Source organism: Scyliorhinus torazame, chromosome 12, assembly GCF_047496885.1.
Source record: "Scyliorhinus torazame isolate Kashiwa2021f chromosome 12, sScyTor2.1, whole genome shotgun sequence".
Lineage (NCBI taxonomy): Eukaryota > Metazoa > Chordata > Chondrichthyes > Carcharhiniformes > Scyliorhinidae > Scyliorhinus > Scyliorhinus torazame.
The window spans coordinates 201453711-201474273 of record NC_092718.1 but is presented as its reverse complement, the minus strand read 5'-3'; the positions used below and the strand labels follow the sequence as shown (position 1 = coordinate 201474273).

Genomic DNA, 20563 nt, shown 5'->3' with positions numbered 1-20563 from the left:
ATCTCCTGCCCGATGGAAGAAGTTGGAAGAGTGAGTAGGCCGGATGGGAGGGGTCTTTGATTATGCTGCCCGCTTTCCCCAGGCAGCGGGAGGTGTAGACGGAGTCAATGGATGGGAGGCAGGTTTGTGTGATGAACTGGGCTGTGTTCACGACTCTCTGAAGTTTTGTGCGGTCTTGGGCCAAACTGTTGCTATACCAGGCTGTGATGCAGCCAGGTAGGCTTTTTATCGTGAATCTGTAAAAGTTGGTAAGAGTTAATGTGGACATGCCGAATTTCCTTCAAATGGGACATCCATCGCCAGGTTTGTGTAGGCATTGGCCACATTGCTCAACTTGTAGGACTCTTAAACATATAAGTTACGGGCTTACTGCCTGGTGAAGGACCAGAAATGGATTTATTGCCGATATGAAGAGCAGGCTTCAGGCCTGTAACTTGTCTCCCACTCATCCCCATGACCACTAATTCTAGGTGAGTAAAGAATCTGTCTGTTTAAAAATTGTTCCTGCAGAGACAGGCAGAGTGTGACCCAGGAATCACCATCAACTCTCTTCTTGCCAACCGCACCCCCCAAACCCAGCACCCATCCCAGCCTCCCCCCTCCCCAAACCATGCACCAATTCCATCCCCCCCAAACCCTGCACCAATTCCACCCCCTCCTCAAATCCTGCACCAATTCCACTCCACCCCCCCAAACCTTGCACCAATTCCAGTCCCCCCCAAACCTTGCACCAATTCCATCCCCCCCAAACCCTGCACCAATTCCACCCCCTCCCCAAATCCTGCACCAATTCCACTCCACCCCCCAAGCCTTGCACCAATTCCACCCCCCCAAACCCTGTTCCTCACTCCCCATCCCCAAATCCTGCACCAATTCAACCCCCTCCCCAAATCCTGCACCAATTCCACCCCCCCCAAACCCTGTTCCTCACTCCCCACCCCAAAATCCTGCACCAATTCCACCCCCTCCTCAAATCCTGCACCAATTCCACTCCACCCCCCCAAACCCTGCACCAATTCCAACCCCACCCCCAATTCAAACCCCTCAACCAAATACCCTGCAATTCCTTCATTCTCAGGACTTACCGAAGGGTCTCTTCTTGCAAGTGAACCAACATCACTCTCTGTTTTGCCTCAAAAAGCTGCCACATTGGAACCAGCACCAGCAGCTCAGGCAAGATGGCGACTGTAGGCCTTAGGATCCATCCACCCTCAGGCTTCCTGGCTTAGGCCCATAAACCAAGCCAGAAAACTCACTGTAGTCAATAAATAGAACTCTTTTCCCCAAATCCCATCATTAAGGGAAGCAACAGAGCATTACGAATAATACAAGTCCCTCTAATACAGAATTAGCCCATTTCACACAACAGCTCCTCGTTTTGATGTGAATGCTCCACACGAGCCTCCTCCACATTTCTTCAATATATCATTCTATCGATTTCTCCCTCATTTCCTATCCGGCCGTCTCTTCAGTATTGCTTTCTGTGGTAGCCAGTTCCACAGCCACCCAAGCTGCAGAAGAAACTGCTCATGAGGTGCACCCCCCACTCCCCTCAGATGATCTGTACAAGAAATCTCACCAGGGTGGATGCAGGATACTTCCTTCAACGCGGCGAGTGGAAGGAAGCATTCAGAGATGTTGGCTTCCCGCAATGCAGTTCAGAAACAGGGAGATTGCACAGAAATAGCTCGTGTGGTTACCATGGTGACAGTACCTTTTCAAAATCATCCTGAGCAATGGAGCTGGACCCACTAGTCCAGCAGAACTCGAGAACCTTCGACACAGAGGCACAAGACGCATTGAACCCAGTGTTCTTCATCCACGCTGAATTACCTACTCTATTTCCTTTAATTAATGATATTTCTTCAATGATTTAATTGTTTCCATTTATGACTGAGGGAGGAAGGAATAGGTTACGTTGATAGGCCAAGATGAGGGAAGGGGAATCGAATGGAGACTAAAACGCCCACATACACCAGGTGGGCCATACGATTGATTCACTTGCAATAACTTGTAGTTAGTGCACTCTATACTCTTCAACAAGCCTTTCCATTAAAATAAATTCTGATCTCCCCCTTTGTAGACTGAAGGACTTCCCTCAAATCCTTAATAAATCGAAAAGAGATGTAAAAACACTGCAGAGTGCGGCCAATAAGCTTTGTGAAAAGTCAGAAATTCTCAGCTTCTGGATGGCAACACATCCACCTTTCTAACGGTGCTAGACCTGCTCCAATAAACAGATCCGGAACAATCCATGTGTATATCCCATGGTTACAAAGTCATTCAGCAAGGAAGATTAAAACTTATAAACATGCTATTTAATTTAAATACATTAAAAAGTCAAACAAGGTGAGACAAAATACAGAAAAAGATAGAATTACCGTGGGCGACACGGTAGCACAGTGGTTAGCACTGTTGCTTCACAGCTCCAGGGTCCCAGGTTCGATTCCCAGCTTGGGTCACTGTCTGTGTGGTCTGCAAATTCTCCCCGCGTCTGCGTGGGATTCCTCCGGGAGCTCTGGTTTCCTCCCACAGTCCAAAGATGTGCAGGTTAGGTGGATTGGCCATGCTAAATTGCCCTTAGTGTCCAAAAAGATTGGGTGGGGTTACGGGGATAGGGTGGAGGTGTGGGCTTGGGTAGGCTGCTCTTTCCAAGGACCGGTGCAGACCCAATGGGCCGAATGGTCTCCTTCTGCATTGTAGATTCTATGATTCTACCCAAGAGATCGGTCAACATGTATAAAAAGAATGTAATTTTTTATATGTCCCATCCTTAAAGTTACAAAGCCAATGTGCAGAGTGGACAGGGAAAACCCTCAATTCATCTCAATGCTTGCTCCAAAAACCAATTCAAATTCAAATTGAAGCCAATTCATGGTCTCCACAAGAGGGATACACAAGATTCAAGCTGACAAGAAAAGACCTCATCTTGGGCTCAATCTGACACTAGATCTTGGCCCAAAGGGTTGAGAGGCGATGCATAAAAAGAAAAGCCTGGTTAACGTTTTGGGATTCGATTGACGAGCCCACACCTAAAGCATATTAAATCCATCTGTATTTGCTCTTTGCAGGTACAGATGCACTCTTCTGTGATCTCAGTATAATATCTGGCTCCTCCTAAACTAGATTCTCAGCTAATTTTGAAAGAGTTAAGCTAGCATAATTGGCGATTAAGAAGAAATAGGCAATTGCACAGCAACTTGCCTGACATCTCGGGGTGTTCAAAAATGCTTTATGGCCAAGGTATTTTAAAGTGTTGTTACAGGTGTTGATATATGTGCCCAGTGTGTTATGACCATTTATAACCCATCTCGATGTTTAAAGTTACACAGGTAAACTCAGAGATCTTCAGTTACAGGATACTGCGAGGCCTGGATAGAGTGGATGTGGAGAGGATGTTTCAATCACCAGAGGACATCATCTCAGACTAAAGGGACGATCCTTTAAAACAGAGATGAAGAGGAATTTCTTTAGCCAGAGGGTGGTGAATCCGTGGAACTCTTTGCCGTAGAAAGCTGTGGAGGCCAAATTGCGACGGAGATAGATAGGTTCTTGATTGATAAGGGGATCAGGGGTTAAGGCAGGAGAATGAGGATGAGAAAATGTCAGCCATGATTGAATGGTGGAGCAGACTTGATGGGCCGAGTGGCCTAATTCTGATCCTGTGTCTTCTGGTCTTATAGTGCAATTTCTTTTTTTTTTTTAAACGCATTTTATTACAAACTTGTATCAAAGTAGGTTACAGCAAATAAACACCCCAGGAAACATACTTCCCAACAATCAGCTATACAGTTTGTACAGATTTTTCTCCTTTTTCATCCCCCTCCCCCGCCCCTCCCCCCACCCCCTGCAACGAACAGCTCCTCAAACACAGTCACAAACATCCCCCACCTTTTCTCAAAATCCCCTGCTGAGCCCCTTAACTCATACTTTATCTTCTCTAACCGCAGAAAGTCATACAGGTGACCCAACCAAGTTGCTACCCCCGGTGGCGATGCCGACCGCACTCCAGCAAAATTCATCGGCGTGCAATCAGAGAGGTGAAGGCCATGACATCAGCCTTCCTCCTCTCCATGAGCTCTGGCTTCTCGGAGACCCCAAATATCGCCACCAAAAGGGTCTGGGTCCACCTCCTCCTCCACTATCCTGGCTAAGACCGCGAACACTCCCGCCCAGAATCTGCCCAATTTTTAGCAACCCCAAAATATGTGTGCGTGATTCGCTGGCCCCCGCCCACACCTCTCACACTCATCTGCTACCCCCTGGAAGAACCCATTCATTCTCGCCCGAGTCATATGCACCCTGTGCACCCCTTAAACTGTATCAGGCTCATCCTTGCACAAGAGGAGGTCCCGTTTACCCTTCGCAGTGCCTCACTCCATACTCCCCAATTGATCTCCATTCCCAACTTATAGTGCAATTTCGAATTACTGGATGAGTGCTTCGCTCAGGAGAACAGAGGTCAGAATTATTTATGATTCAGAATGAAAGACAGAACTTCGGAGGGTGACAACGGCAGACCACAAAACATTGTTTACCCATGTTTATTACAAATTAATAATGCACATTGTGAGATTAAGTATTTATAAACCTGTTCTACTTGCAGCTTTGCTCAAGAGAGAACATTGTTTTTTTTCACAGCAAGTCCATGAATTCAACAGTTGGATGATTTTGGCTTTGTTCAAAAGATTCATTCAGCTGGTATTTGGTATCGGCCTAAATAGGATGTCATTGAAGGCTATGAGGAGAGCCTTCGGCTCTGTGCCAGCATAAACTGTTTACAGAAGCTGCTGCTGAGGGAGAATATGGTCCACAGCACCTTGTTCTGGAATCAGACTTTGCTTCCAAAAGGGAAATACACACCAACAGTGTCATTTCAAATTTCAATATGATGCACAATGCTTTGCAAAATATTGAGCAGCAGATGCATAACAGCATTAAACAGCAGGGTTACAGTCCAGCTTCGGATTTGGAAGGAGAGATAAAGGAATGCGCCTCTCTCCCTCTATACAATGGTTATACAGAGAGCCGATATCGCAGGGTACTTAGCAGAAAAAACAAGCTTAAAAAAATATATAACAGTACCCAAATCATTTTTCCAATTAAGGGGCAATTTAGTGTGGCCAATCCACCTACCCTGCACATCTTTTTGGGTTGTGGGGGTGAGACCCACGCAAACACGGGGAGAATGTGCAGACTCCACACGGACAGTGACCCGGGGCTGGGATCGAACCTGGGACCTCGGCACCGTGTGACAGCAGTGCTAACCACTGCGCCACCGCACTGCCCGTTTGGCAAAAAACCAAAGGCTCTATAAACCATTCATCAGATGAGGAATATTTACGATGCAATGGAATTATAGACCCACACACTGACATGGTGGCTGTTTAATGCTGCACCAATTCTGGTACTTCTACAAGATGGCTCAACAGCGACTATTGTATGGGAGGTGGAAGGTGAGTGAATTCCCACCGAGGCCATTGGAGATGACCATGTTGGGCAACCTCGGACATCTTGGGCCACCAATCACCTGCAGATTTCTGGGATCTTGTTTCAACCTGAACGTTCTGGGAGAGTTGGGTGCCTGGCACCAACAGCAGCACTGGCTGAGAGTCTGGTGGGTGACCCGCCACGGTGCCACCCTGAGAAAAGGGCAGCAGGAGCCGTTTCCATGGAGCTAATGCCACTCCCAGGGGATGGAGATTCACCCACTCTCAGTGCTCTGCACAAGATCAGAGCGCAAGTTGGGAGGCTCCTGGTGCCCTATCCAGTGTCTCCTTCAGGATTTAGAAGCCAGAGGAGAGGTTCGAGCTCCAAGCCAGAGGACAGCTGCCCGAGATTCCATCAAAGTCATCGGCAGAGGCTCCATCACAGTGGGGCCTCCTGTGTTGTCTCCTAGAGGTGACCACTCGCTCAATGTTTGACACTGTGCACAGCCTTTCTGGCACGCACCACTCACTTAAAATGGCCCATGTGATTTGCCAGCAACATCTTTTGTCTGGTGAGCTCTCAAATTCTTCACCACTACGCAGCATGATCCAGTGAAGATACGAGCCCCGTCTCCAGCCAGCTCATTCCTGAGCCATCCTACCCCTGCCCCAGCTTGGGTTTGAGGTGCAGCTCCAGCTGAAGACTCTCCTGAAGCCCCATCCTCTAAGCTGGTGTCTGCAAACACGAGAGACTGCTCCCAGTGGGAGTGCAGCCCCCCCCTCGTCATCTTCTCCTGCTCCCAGGGTGGTGTGGAGCTTCTACTATACAATATTTTTTTTAAACAAAGGGGGGCAAGAGTTAATATTTTGTGGCATGGTTCAGAAAAAACAGATGGTTGGCTTTTGAAAGCAGCTGCAGTTTTCACACATCATCTCCAATTATTCCACCCTTTTTATATTTCACAGATGTAACCCTTCTGAATATGAATATTATTTTTTCCAAGTTCTTTGCACAGTACTTCTTTTGTCCGTACCGCCATTTTATTTGCTCCAATCTTCCATTTTGAAGACAGCTCGTTTCCCATTTCTCTTCAATGTTAAGTTTATACCCCTCATGTTTTCAATGATTATGACATCAAGCTCCCCCCCCCCCCCCCCCCCCCCGACACACACATCTCTTACAGACGCTCCAGATTCCAGCAAGACATTATTGAAGTTGCTAGGATTTTGAGAAAAGGTGGTTAATTATGTTTGTTTATTTATTTTGGTCTTAAAGTTTAAATAAGGTAAATAAAACCAATGTTATCTTCTCTTGGGGCTGGGTCACTGTCTGTGCGGAGTCTGCACGTTCTTCCCGTGTCGGCGTGGGTTTCCTCCGGGTGCTCCGGTTTCCTCCCACAGTCCAAAGATGTGCGGGTTAGGTGGATTGGCCATGCCAAATTGCCCCGAGTGTCCAAAAACATTGGATGGGGTTACTGGGTTACAGGGATAGGGTGGAGGTGTGGGCTTAATACGGGTGCTCTTTCCAAGGGCCAGTGCCGACTAGATGGGCTGAATGGCCTCCTTCTGCACTGTAACGTCTATGACTCGATGATTCTCTGCTTTAGAAGCCAGCAAAGGATGACCAAAAAAATAAAATGATAAAAGAGGAAGAAAGCTGATCAGAATTCATAATCCTTTGAGTAAGGCAATTTTTCCTCATCCCGGTTCTAAATGGTTCAATATGACCCCTAATTCTGGACTCCCTGGCCAATGAGAAACACCCTCAACATTTTCCCTGTCAAGCCCCTGAAAGAATCTTATTTACTTCAATGGGATGATTGCTCATTCTCCTAAATTCTCAGGAATATAGGCCTAATCTACTCAATCTTTCTTCTGCACGCTCCCCATTGCCTTGACAGCAATATTGTTTTCCCCATTCATGAGACGTGGGTGTCGCTGGCTGGGCCAGCATTTATGGCCATGTTTACATCGCTCTGTAGTGTCAGTCCTCACCCAATTCTCAATGACAGTCTAGATAAAACAAGTAGCAAAAAAAAAAACAACCTGCACTTGTATTGCCAAACGTTTCAAAATGCTTTACAATACAGATGGAGTACTTTTTGAACTGTAGCCACTGTTGTAATGCAGGAAACGCAGCTCTCAATGTGTGTCCAGCTGACACCAACAAACAGCAAAGTGTGATAAAGACCAGATAATCTGCTTCTCTGCGGCGTTGAGATAAATATTGGCCAGAGCACAGAGGTTAACTTCCCTGCTCTTCCTCAAAATAGTGCCAGGGAATCTTTTACATCCAAATGAGTAGGCAGATGGGGGCTTAAGTTTAAAATCTGATTCAAAAGACTGCACCTCTGACGGCACAGCCTTCCCTCAGTACTGCCCTGATTGTTGTGTTCAAGTCTTAAAGTTGCACCTTGTGATTAAGAAAGACTGCTACCACGGAGCCATGATTGACACACTTGCATTTCTATACTGCCTTTCGCAACCTCAGGATGTCCCACAATGTTTTAACACTATTAAGTACAGTGTAGTGCCCGTTGTATGAATTATGACAGCCAATTTCCACACAGAAGCTCCCCCTATTATGATCTCTATGGAGACCAGTGTCTTTTTTAAAAAGAAATTCAAACTAAGTTATTAGCAGAAAGGGTGACACAAGATTTTAAATACTTTTACTGTAACAAAAGACTAAAAGCACTAATGATTAAACACTATCTTTGTTGACAATTACACTTTGAAGCACAAAATTCTCCTTTATTTTTCCACAACCACAAACACACTTCACAATATACTTACACTGTCCTTTTAAAGCAGACATTCAATTCTCCAAGGTGATTCTTATCTCCCGAGGGTTTACTTATATTCTTTTATTAGCCTGGGAAATTTTAAGTCTCAGGACTGTCTTTTACAAATGATGATTCTTTCACCAGGAGTTTCTTCTTTCAGTGAGTTTCTTCCTCCTAAGTTATGTGAATCTTCCACTCTCATTTTAACTACTCATAAATTTGGTCTTTTCAATCCGACCATTATTCTCACTTGCGTTTCTGCATGGTGAACCACAGTGTATTGCTTTCTCTCTCCTGGCAGACTAACCCAGTCATTTTCCAGGGATATCTTAGAGCCTTCCCCTCTCAAAGCCTATCTCCAAGGTAATGTGAATCACAAGGGTCGTGTATCCAGGTAGTAATGTTGCTCAGCTATCTTTTAAGATGCCAAATCTCATCTTGGAGGTGGACAGTTTAAAAGCACAACTGTTTACAACTTGATTTTCAACTTTTTGCCGAAACGGTCTCTCCACTGTTGGAGACAGTGTCAGTAGCCTGTGTGCTAAGTGTGCACAACATCTTAACATTCTGAGCCTTCCTTTAATCTGGAACAATCAAACAACCCAGGCATATTGTCAGGCACACTTTTGAACAGGTCACACCAAATCTTTCATTTACAGTAAAGACACAGTTCCAAAACAACCTTAAAAGCTGCATAATTGTTACACCTCATCATATGGAAGGTTGAACAGGTTGGGGCTATTCCCTGTGGAGTTAAGAGGAATGAGAGGTCATTAAAAAAATTTTTTTTTTTTTTTTTTTTTTAAAAAGAGTGCCCAAATATTCTTTTCCAATTAAGGGGCAATTTAGCGTGGCCAATCCACCTACCCTGCACATCTTTGGATTGTGGGGGAGAAACCCACACAAACACGGGGAGAATGTGCTAACTCCACACGGACAGTGACCCGGGATCGGGGTCGAACCCAGGTCCTCGGCACCGTGAGACAGCAGTGCTAACCACTACGCCACCACGCCGCCTATGAGAGGTAATCTTATTGAAACATACACAGCCTCGAGGGGGCTTGATAGGTTGGGCAGAGAAGATTTTCTTCTTGTGGGGGAAGACGAGAACTAGGGGACACGATTTAAGAATAAGGTTTAAGCAGAATTTATTTCTAATGAGGAGAGTATGGAAATGTGGGTGGAATGCTCTTCCCCTGGAAGCACTGCAGGCTGGGGCATTGAATTTATACAAAGCAGAGTTAAGTCAGGTATTTGATCGACAAAGGGTCAATGGTTATGAGGGGCGGACGGGAAGGTGGAGTTGAGACTACAATCAGATGAGCCATGATCTTATTGAATGGCCCTTAGGGTTGAATGGCCTATTGCTGCTCCCAGATGCTATGTTCCTATGACACCATTGAAATAATAACCAGATTATTTTATAGTAACAGTGACTGCAGGATAAATATTGACCAGCACATGGAGGATAACTAAAATCCATACTATCCATAGATTCTCCTCAACCCTTTTTCAATATAGTGCCTTGGAGCTTTTATGCCCCACCCGAGGGGACAGATAGAACCAAATATCTCATTGGAAAGGCAGCAATTCTGACAGTGCTGAATAGCACTGGAATGCGTGTCAACGCAATGTGTGCTTCAGTCTCTGAAGTGGGATTTGAACCCACGACGTTCTGACTCAGAGGAGACGATGCTCCCCACTGAGGCACAGCTGACACACTGACTAATGCATCTAGAACGGTCAAAGCCACAGGCAGTTTGCTTTGAGGCAGGATCACCTGGGCTGTGGGTGCCCTCGACCAATTACTAAAACCAAATTAGAACACTCCTCACCAGAGGGACACGGTTACATTTCCAGCTCATTAAAATGACAGCACACTGCTTTCAAAAATTCACACTGTTGGACAGAAGGGCAATTTTAGTCAACCTCCCACTGTGCAAAAACTTCTTTCTCTTCAATTTCCTGATCTAATTAGAACAGGTATTAACTATTGGGAGATGGAAGGGTTGTAGAAATATGGAACTCTGCTAATTTCCACACTGATGTATTGGATGTTTAAAACAATAAATTGATCCATTAGGATAGGTAGAGAGAGACCATTGTCTTCAGTGAAATATACCAGAATAAAAGAGGCCACAATCATAATATTTTTATTCATTTGTGGGTTTTGGGCTTCGCAGGCTGTGCTAGCCCATCCCTAATTACCCTTGAGAAGGTGGTGGTGAGCTGCTGCAGTCCATGTGGTGTAGGGGACACCCACAGTGCTGCTAGGGAGGGAGCTTGCTTTTGACCCAGTGAAACTGAACGGCGATGTGAATTCAAGACAGGATGGTGCGTGGCTTGGAGGGGAACTTGCTGTTGGCGATGTTCCCGTGCATCCACTGCTCTTGTGCTTCTCGGTGTTATAAGTCCCTGGATTGGGAACTGCTGCTGCAGCGCATCATGCGGACAATACATATAGCAGCCAGGGGCAGCAGTGGTGGAGGGATAGTGGGTGGGGTGCCAATCAGGCGGGCTGCCTGGTCTTTGATGGTCTCTTGAATGTTGATGAAGCTACTAAATCAGGGAAAGGGGACAGTGTATCATCACATTCCTGACTTCTGAAAATACGGAATACTGAAAAGATTTTTAAAAAATAAATTTAGAGTACCTAATTAATTTTTTCCAATTAAGGGACAATTTAGCATGGCCAATTCACCTAACCTGCACATCTTTGGGTTGTGGGGGCGAAACCCACGCAAACATGGGGAGAATGTGCAAACTCCACACGGACAGTGACCCAGGGCCGGGATTGAACCTGGGACCTCGGCGCCGTGAGGCAGCAGTGCTAACCCACTGCGTCACCGTGCTGCCCTTAACATACTGAAAAGATGAGGAGAGTTGCTCACTGCAGAACATCCCTCTTGTTTCTGGGCGTTAGTGACCCCAGGAGGTTGATGATGGGGATGGGAATATGGTGGTAATGCTACGAAAATCAAGGCGAGATGGTTGGAGTTGCTGTTAATGGAGATGGTTATTGCCTGCTATTTGTATGGCACAAATGTTACTTGCCAATTATAAATCGAAGCCCGAAATGTTGCCCAGGTCTTGTTGCAGGGAGTACGGACCACTTAATTATCTGAAGATTTGCGAATGGGAAACATGAAATCATCAGCGAGCATCCCCACCTCTGACCTTATGATGGAAAGAGGGTCATTTATGAAGCCGCTGAAGATGGTTGGACCTCTGGCTCTAATCCGAGCAATTCCTGTAACAATGTTCTGGGGCTGAGATGATTGGTTGCAACAATCATGGAGAGTTTTCCTTTGTGCCATGTATGACTCCAGCCAGTGAAGCACCCGCCCACTACCCATACCCCACCCCCAATTTTACACTAGCTCCTTGATGCCACACTTCAGGGCAACAACTCTCACCTCATGTAGAGTTCCACTCTTTTGGGCAAGGCTGCGTACGGGCCAAATGATTCCCTTCTAACCCTTGTTGTGGATGATGTCAACTTCAAATGGCTGACTTATCATGTGTCGTACTTGTTTTAGAGTTTGCAGGAACAAGTCACCCAAGAAATACAAGGGCGGGGAGGAAACAAATAAAATTCATCTTTATTGGCAACAGGAACTCTCCCCCCCCCCCCCAGTTTGTTTGAACCATTTATAAAGGAATTCCCTTGTTCCAAATAGGTTCAGTGTCATATTTCCGTTCGCACATAAACGAAAGCAGTGGGCCTAACATTTAATCCGCATTACACAGGACATTGCTAGTGCTCCGTAAAGTCCCAATGTCTGTGCAGCGAGTTACTAAAGGTCAATGCTCCAGTGGATTCATGTGGGGGCATCTCAAAGTTTATTGTTCCATACACAAGAAGTGAAAGGGTTTTAATCTGCCAGTGTTGCTATACGGTTTGTCACTGGAGTATTGTGCACACACACACACACACACACAGGAAGGAAAAATCGAGGATATGGGGTGGGACAGCTTTGTTTGGGGTTTAGGCACAAAAGTCAGTCAACAGAATCTCTACAGTGCAGAAGAAGGCCATCTGGCTCATCGAATGAAAGAACACTTCATCTCGGCCCACTCCCCCACCCCATCTTTGCACCCCATAACCTAACCCGCACATCTTTAGACTGTGGGTGGAAACCATAGAATACCCACACAGACACGGAGAGAACATGCAAACTCCACCCAAACATGCAAACTCCACGCAGACAGTTACCCAAGGTCAGAATCGAAGCTGGGTCCCTGGCGCTGTGAGACAGGGCAAACCGCCCTGGCTATGTGGAGTGCAGTCCAGCAGTGCCTAAGCATTCCAGTTCCCTATTCATTGAGAGTTTCCAGTTATTTGTCTAATCCCTCAGAAATTCTGAGATTGACTGACTAAGTGGGGTGCTCTTTCCAACGGTCGCTGCAGACCCGATGGGCTGAATGTGCTGTAAATTCTATGATTACCCACTGCACAGTGAAAGGCCCAGGAAAGGGCCCTGAAACAACAAGGGGGGGACACCCGACCCAAAAGGAAATTAATATGTAGCGTAATCGGCACAGTCACCCTTACTGTTTGCATAGTGTACAATACGTAAAAACTTCAATAAAAATATTGCAAAATAACTCAAAAAGGGGGACCGGGGCGTTATTTCTCATGTTGGGTTTTGCAAATTGTATCGGGTCTGCATGGATTTGTTTATTTTGTATTGTATAAAAAGAACAACATTTTCAAAAGAAATTCTGAGATTGATTTGGAAAGGCCGTTGTGGTGAAGCGCTCCTGATAACACTGTGCATCAAAATAAATCATTTTACCAATTTGTTTCCATTAATAATCCAGAGCTTATGCCTGCTGTCATCCATTCAGGGGGAAGAGGAAATAACCATTACTGTTAACCCCTCTCAAGTCATTCATAAATAATTCTAATATGCCCTATAGTCTAAATCAAATCAAACAATCCCGATGGCCTGCTCAGTTTGTGGGCTGATGCTGTCGGGCCATTGCAGAGACATCAATTTGAGCAAAGTGTTTCAGACTGGTGTTAAAGATGCAAAGGTGGTTCAGAGCTGGTTTACTAGATTGAAAGCTGGAATGAGCAGGTTACATTGTTAGGAAAGGTTGGGCAGACTGGGTTTGTGAGGGGTGACTTGATTGAAGTATGAGGTCTTGAAAGATGGATGTGGAAAGGATGTTTGCTCTTGTGGGCGAGTTCAGAACTAGAGGGCACAGTTTTTAAATTGAGGTTCGTCCTTTTAGGACAAAGGTGAGGAGATTTTTTTTCTCGGAGGGCAGTGTGACTTTGGAATTCTCTGCCTCAAACAGTAGCGGGCAGGGGGGGGGGGGCAAACATTGACTATTTTTAAGGTGGAGGTCAATAGGATATTGTGAGGCAAGGGAATTGGGGGCAGATGGGAATTTGAATTCAAAACAGATCAACCATGACCTTAAATGAATCGCGGGAGAAGCCTGGAGGAATTTCTGCTCCATTACAAATGTTCGCGGAAGAAATGCAGCTTTTGATGTACGAATTTCCTCAGAGTTTATGAAACCATGGATTACATGAGGGATGGGGAAGGGAATACTGTATGACCTCCCAGTTCATAAATGGAAGATAATACAGGGACCAACTACATACCTTCATGGGGTCCTGGAACAGGATGTCCATTGTTGTTCCAGATGATGGGGGTAGCTTTAGAAAAAGGTCCCGAAATGTTGCTTAATTTTGTCACAAGTACCCAAATCAAATTTGCTGCCAGAGAGTGAGAATGAATTGAAGAGCTACAACTGTGATGTATCCACATCCATTATTGAAACAGCTCGCAGTGGTTTACTTAACAATATGGAACCCTTCACAATGTTCTTCGCACTAACAGGCAATCAAAAAGAAATACGATGCCCACGTTGTCAGAGAGGTGAAAATGAATTGGAGCATTGAGTGCCAATGTTTTTTTAAAATAAATTTTAGAGTACCCAATTATTTTTTCCAATTAAGGGCCAATTCACCTACCCTGCACATCTTTGGGTTGTGGGGGTGAAACCCACGCAGACACGGGGAGAATGTGCAAACTCCACACAGACTGACCCAGGGCCGGGATTCGAACCCGGGTCCTCAGCACCGTGAGGCAGCAGTGCTAACCACTGTGCCACCATGCTGCCCCATTGAGTGCCAATGTTGACAGTTCGTTCTCCAATGTGAAATGGAGCAAGAAGAAATTCACGAGGCAGGTCCAATGTAATTGGTAACAAGCTCATTTCCTGAAAGTGGCTCATTTCAACTGGAATGACGTGACAGCTGTACAAGTAGATTTACAAATATTCAAATGGTTAAACTTTTTTAAAATCAGCTTCAATATTTTAGATTTCTTTTGGAATGGCTAGTGTGGCATGGCCGTCTTAACATTAACTGCCCCATCCTCTCCCCTGCTGGGTAAGCGGTAAGTGAACAATAAGTCATTTGTTGATCATTGGCCGTTTCATCTGACTTTAGCATTTTTTCTCCAAACAAAAGCCTTTTTATAATCTAATTTGGTTGAAACTAAATGAAGGTGGAACCCTCCTCCACACCATTATTGCCCACTTTCTAAATAATGTGTGTTATTTTTTGTTGCACAGGGGAGCTGACACAGAACTTTGATGAATTCTACTTCCTGAAGGTAGAGGAAAAGGAAGACTTGCATTAATATGGCACTTTTTAGGACCACCTCCAAGTCATTGACAATTAAGGGCTCTTCACCATCGATGCCCTGAAGGCTGGAAGCTGACCGTTTTGAGGGCCATTGGAAGAGACGAGTGGAAATAGAACGTTCAGCTAGCTAAAAAAAGCAGGCCCAGAGAAACCGAGGCCAGCAAATCCTGTAACGTCTCTGCCTAGTCTTCCTTTGCAGCAAATGTGGCAGAGACTGCCATGCCACAGTGGTACGCTTGAGCCATACCAGGCAATGCTCGACTCCAGAGTTGACCACAACAGTGCAAACCACGGTCTGACGAGACAGAACCCGTCAACAACACTGATGCAATGTAGGAAACAAGAGTGTCCAAATGCACACAGCAATCTCCCACAAACGGCATTGTGATAATGACCAAACAATCTGTTTGGGTAACGTTGATTGACTGCAATTAATTATTAGCCAAGACAGCAGGGATAACTTCCCTCTTCTTTGAAATAAGTGCCAGGGGGTCTTTTACATCCACCCAGGATGGCAGATGGGGTTTTATTTGAACAGCTCTTCAAAATTTGGCACCTCCAACACTACAGTACTCCCTCAGCGCTGGACTAAAATGGCCTTTTTTGTTCTCAAGCCCTGGGGTGAGACCTTGTGACTAAAACACAAAAAGGCATCATCAACTGAGCCATGTGTGAACCGCCTTGTTTTCTTCCTTCCACTCTTGAAGGCTTTCAACTCATCCACTCCGCTCACATCATGTTCTAGTATCTTGCTCAAGTGATCGAGGGGGTACACTCCATTCCAGCATCTTGAGTGTATAATCTAGGCTGACCTTTAAAAGATGAACTGAGGGAGAGTTGCATAAGAAATAGGAGTAGGCCATTTGGCACTTCAAGCTCGTTCCGCCATTTAATAATGGCTGCATTTTCAAATGCACTATTTTTGAGACATTATCCCAAAGTGTTGTGTGTCTTCTTCGCGGGATGCAGAAGATTCTATGGCATTATACTTGAAGAACTGAAGAGGTCCCCAAAACTTTGGCCGATATTCCACCTAACCCAATCAAGTGGCCACATTCATTACTCTCGAGTCCAGCTCACCTATTGAGTCTGCTCCTTGCTACCTTGGTGACTTAAGCATCACAATTAGACCCGTGCCCCATTCCCGGCCATGAACCAAAAATCAAAATTTCACGGTTAATCGGGTAAAAACCAGGAAATCTTCCTCCAATCCATGATCAAAACTAGTCCAGGATACTTTTGGAATTACTTACTTGAACCAGGAGATCAAAGATTCCAGCAGCAATTTCAAAAGAATCTCATCGTTTTTACAATCCTGAAGGATGTAGAAGCATCCCACGCGGATTCATGTTCAAATATTTGGCACCTCTCTGAGTGACACTGGATTAGTCCCGTGAGATTCCATCATGTGTCATTTTAGCATGACCAATCACCAACACTTCAAAAAAAAGAAGAGTTCAGGGCTGCATTAAAACAGAAAAGAATTACATGCAATACATTAAAATCGGAGAAAATTAAATTCTCTTGGGAATAAATATACCCAGACCCAGGAGAAAATCATCCCCATACAGTACATCAGGAGTTTCAGGTCTTGTCAGATTGCATTCATGGCAATTGGACTCATACCCGTGCCATGGACCCAGGTTTGATTCTGTCCTTGGATGACTATCTGTGCAGAGTTTGCACATTCCCACCGTGTCTGCCTGGGTTTCCTCCGGGTGCTCTGGTTTCCTCCCACAGTCCAAAGATGTACAGGTTAGGTGCGATTATGGGGCCAGGGCTGAGGGGACATGGGCCTAGGTAGGGTGCTCTTTCAGCGGGTCGGTGCAGGATAGGTGGGCTGAATGGCCTCTTTCTGAGCTGCAGGGATTCTATGAAACTGCTCTTTATAGTCACCTCCGCCACACCCTGACACAAAGTGGCTCTGATCAAAGAACGCCCAGGATAAATCTGGGAATTTAGAATTCAACTACTGCTTTTATCATCTGTCTTATTCATTTCCAAAAAGGTTAAATTCAACCCAAATGAGGATAAAGTGTCGGGCAATATTTTATTGCAAAATATCCAGCATAAAAAAAGTGTCAATTCGAATCCTCCAAAGGATGCACTTGCAAATTCCAGAGTTCTAAGTTAAACAGAAGATCCAAATTATTCTGCAGTTATCTCTCTCTCTCTCTCTCGCCTCCCTGTGTCTACAATTGCTGCAGATAGGCTGGCTCTCAACAAACAGGGGTGCTTCCAGCACTGGAGATGACGCATTTCCCCGATGTTGCCTGCCACCATTTTGTGTTGACCTGTGCAAACTCTCTTTGACAACAGCAAATCCCAGAGTAAAGCCACAGACGCAGCTTTCGAGTAGAAACGTGGCATCAGTTTGATCTGTCACAATCCAATGGACACAGAAACACAGGAATGAGCAGAACATCCAGCAAATAATATTCCCTGACCAGATGTAACAACTGCTAATGTTACACTGCAGCTTGGAGAATACTCTGCTGAAGTATGTTGTTAAGAACGGAGAGAGACCTCTGTGGCTGATTTGATCCCCGTTATAACTGTACGTGAGATAATTCTACCATGACAGCGATGCAAAAACATCTTTCATCTATTTCTCAGCACTCCTAATCCCCTGTTACTGGATTTAAAAAACCACACAGTGCAGAGAAGGTTTCGGGCACAACTATACATTTATCTTGTTCACAATCCGGTTTATTATGATGAGAAAGATCCACTATAGCTGCAGCAATGTGTCACTGGACATGAATGAATGGCATCTAACATATCCTGCTTACCATGCTGAGTCGCCCAACCGAGTGTCCATAAATGGAACTAACACCATCCTCCTACTGCTCACCACAGGCACCCTCACCGAAGCCTTGGCAACAGAGATTACAGAGATTACATGCATCGCCGCGTCAATCAGTTAACATCCGATTCCCTGCTGGGAGTAACACAAGGTCCCTGCTTTGATTTTGAAAGCCGTAACTTAGTCCAGTCAGAACTTCAGTGATTTACTTTTAAAGTATGGAGTGGCCAAAAGAAAAATAGGAAACAACGTAGTGCTCGAGATCTATTGTCTTTGGTGGTATTGGGCGTGATTTGACCACCGCTTTGCGCCCAGCGCGGATCGGGGCATACAAGAACAAAGAACAAAGAAAATTACAGCACAGGAACAGGCCCTTCGGCCCTCCCAGCCTGCGCTGATCCAGGTCCTTTATCTAAACCGGTCTTCTATTTTCCAAGGATCTACTTCCCTCTGTTCCCTGCCCGTTCACATATCTGTCTAGATGCATCTTAAATGATGCTATCGTGCCCGCCTCTACCACCTCCGCTGGCAAAGCGTTCCAGGCACCCACCACCCTCTGCGTAAAAAACTTTCCATGCACATCTCCCTTAAACTTTCCCCCTCTCACCTTGAAATCGTGACCTCTTGTAATTGACACCCCCACTCTTGGAAAAAGCTTGTTGCTAGCCACCCTGTCCATACCTCTCATGATTTTGTAGACCTCAACCAGGTCCCCCCTCAACCTCCGTCTTTCCAACGAAAACAATCCTAATCTACTCAACCTTTCTTCATAGCTAGCACCCTCCATACCAGGCAACATCCTGGTGCACCTCCTCTGCACCCTCTCTAAAGCACCCACATCCTTCTGGTAATGTGGCGACCAGAACTGCGCGCAGTATTCTAAATGTGGTCTAGCCAAAGTCCTATACAACTGTAACATGACCTGCCGACTCTTGTACTCAATACCCCGTCCAATGCATGCCGGGTAAATAGCAGGAAAGGCCAAAATAGAGATTTGCGCTGGACACGAACCAGTTTGCAATTCACCGGGCCCACTCCTGATGGGATGCTCAAAAATGACGAGCGTATCATTAACCCTCATTTGCTTTTATTTCAATCTCAATTAGCGAGATTGAAGTCGAATGCAGCGCCTCCCGGGAATTACCCAACTCCCCAGCGGGAAGTCACGCGGGCGCCGTTTAGTCAATTTCACTCTCCGACTGTGAGCAGCCTCTAGCTTCAGAGCTGGATGCTATTTCAAATGAGGATTTAGCTTTTGTTAATTATGTGAGCACTTCACAGCTACAGGTTGTGTTTGCTGCTTGCTCCTGCTGGTGGCTGCAGATGCCTGGGAGGTTTCTGTTGCTGTTTGCTTCCTTGGCTGTAGCCAGAATGGAGGACACTTTTTTTCTAAGATACCTGGGTCCTGGAACACCGGGCTCAGGGCGACGCACGAGTCCAGAAGACAATCCAGTTTGAAGCAAGAAGACGCTGCAGGACATGGTGTGCAACATTGGTCCAAATGAACCACCTGATGAGGCCATTGAAGAAATACGTTTTGCAGATAGTTGGTGCTTCTGTTGCTGGAGTGGCGAGTGCTGCATGTAACTGGCATGTGCCATGGGTTAAACACGCTGGAAGTCAAGGATCGTTCCACTGCACCTTGAGTGCCAGTGGAATATGCGGATGCCAGGATTTGGTTCCAGTGAGATTAGGCCGTGTGGGAGGGGCCTGCACAGCTGTTGTTCCTGGCCAGAGGATGCCACTGATACATGGAACAAGTAACACATTGATGGACAGATCATTTCTATAACAAGTTTCTGGACATGTAACACATTCTCAGGCTTGTTCTCCATTTCTGTGAGAGGTGATACCGTGTTTTGTTTTGTGAAAATGAGCTGATATTAGTTTTGTACGGGTACCAATATGGAACGGTCACGCATCCTTGTTCTTTAATGGTTGGTGTGAAACGTTAAGTAGATGATTTTCAAATCTTTGTTACTGTTGACCATTTAATAAACAAAATATTCTCCAAGTGCCTCCACCAGGACACATATGCCATGTCTCAGAGGATGATTAGAGCATTACGCACGGTAGCATTGTGGATAGCACAATTGCTGCACAGCTCCAGGGTCCCAGGTTCGGTTCCCGGCTTGGGTCACTGTCTGTGTGGAGTCTGCACATCCTCCCCGTGTGTGCGTGGGTTTCCTCAGGGTGCTCCGGTTTCCTCCCACAGTCCAAAGATGTGCAGGTTAGGTGGATTGACCATGCTAAATTGCCCCTAGTGTCCAAAATTGCCCTTAATGTTGGGTGGGGTTGCTGGGTTATGGGGATAGGGTGGAGGTGTGGACCTTGGGTGAGGTGCTCTTTCCAGGAGCCGGTGCAGACTCGATGGGCTGAATGGCCTCCTTGTGCACTGTAAATTCTATGTAAATTGCATGTCAAGCAATCTTTGATGCCTGAACTCGAAGAGCGTCAATACCACAGAGGCAGCTGCCAACAGGCCTTCAGTACTGGGGATTATCTCACAGCTAAAGGGTGATTATGTGGATCAGGGGAGGGCACCTGAGCATGGTCTCCCTTACGTTCCTGGTGGAGGTCTGGGGGCTCTTGATGTGGCCACGGGTGAGAGGGCAGAGCAAGGTTTGCCAACACAACTGGCTCACTGTTTGGTACTCAGCTAAAACGGGACACACAGGGGTGGGCTACGCTTGTGGGACCCGGGATGAAATCCCTAACTGATTGTAGGTCTATCTCCTTCTCCAGTTCCTTATAGATACCAAAATGGTTGTTGGTGTTGGTCCCGCAGTGGCATCCAGAGAAGGCGGCAGCAGTAACTATGCAGGCTTGACGTGGCATCCCATGTGTAGGGGGCCGCCGCACACCCTGCAGC

The 20563-nt window shown here is 45.9% G+C and overlaps 1 protein-coding gene across 6 annotated transcripts in view; it reads right to left on the bottom strand.

Annotated features, from left to right (window-relative positions):
* The window catches only part of dusp14 (dual specificity phosphatase 14), a 36187-nt gene that overhangs the window by 4821 nt on the left and 10803 nt on the right, over positions 1–20563 (bottom strand). Inside the window, exons 2-3 of one of the 6 annotated variants that reach the window (XM_072469670.1) lie at positions 17678–17760; positions 16139–16348 (exon numbers count right to left, since the gene is read on the bottom strand). The exons of 1 other annotated variant lie outside the window; for it this stretch is intronic. The gene's annotated coding sequence lies outside the window, so the exon portion shown is untranslated. Of the gene's footprint in view, positions 1–1085; positions 1109–8187; positions 8800–16138; positions 16349–17677; positions 17761–20563 lie in introns of those variants that run through there. 4 more of the 6 variants (XR_011933697.1, XM_072469669.1, XM_072469671.1 and 1 more) reach the window with 4 other exon arrangements.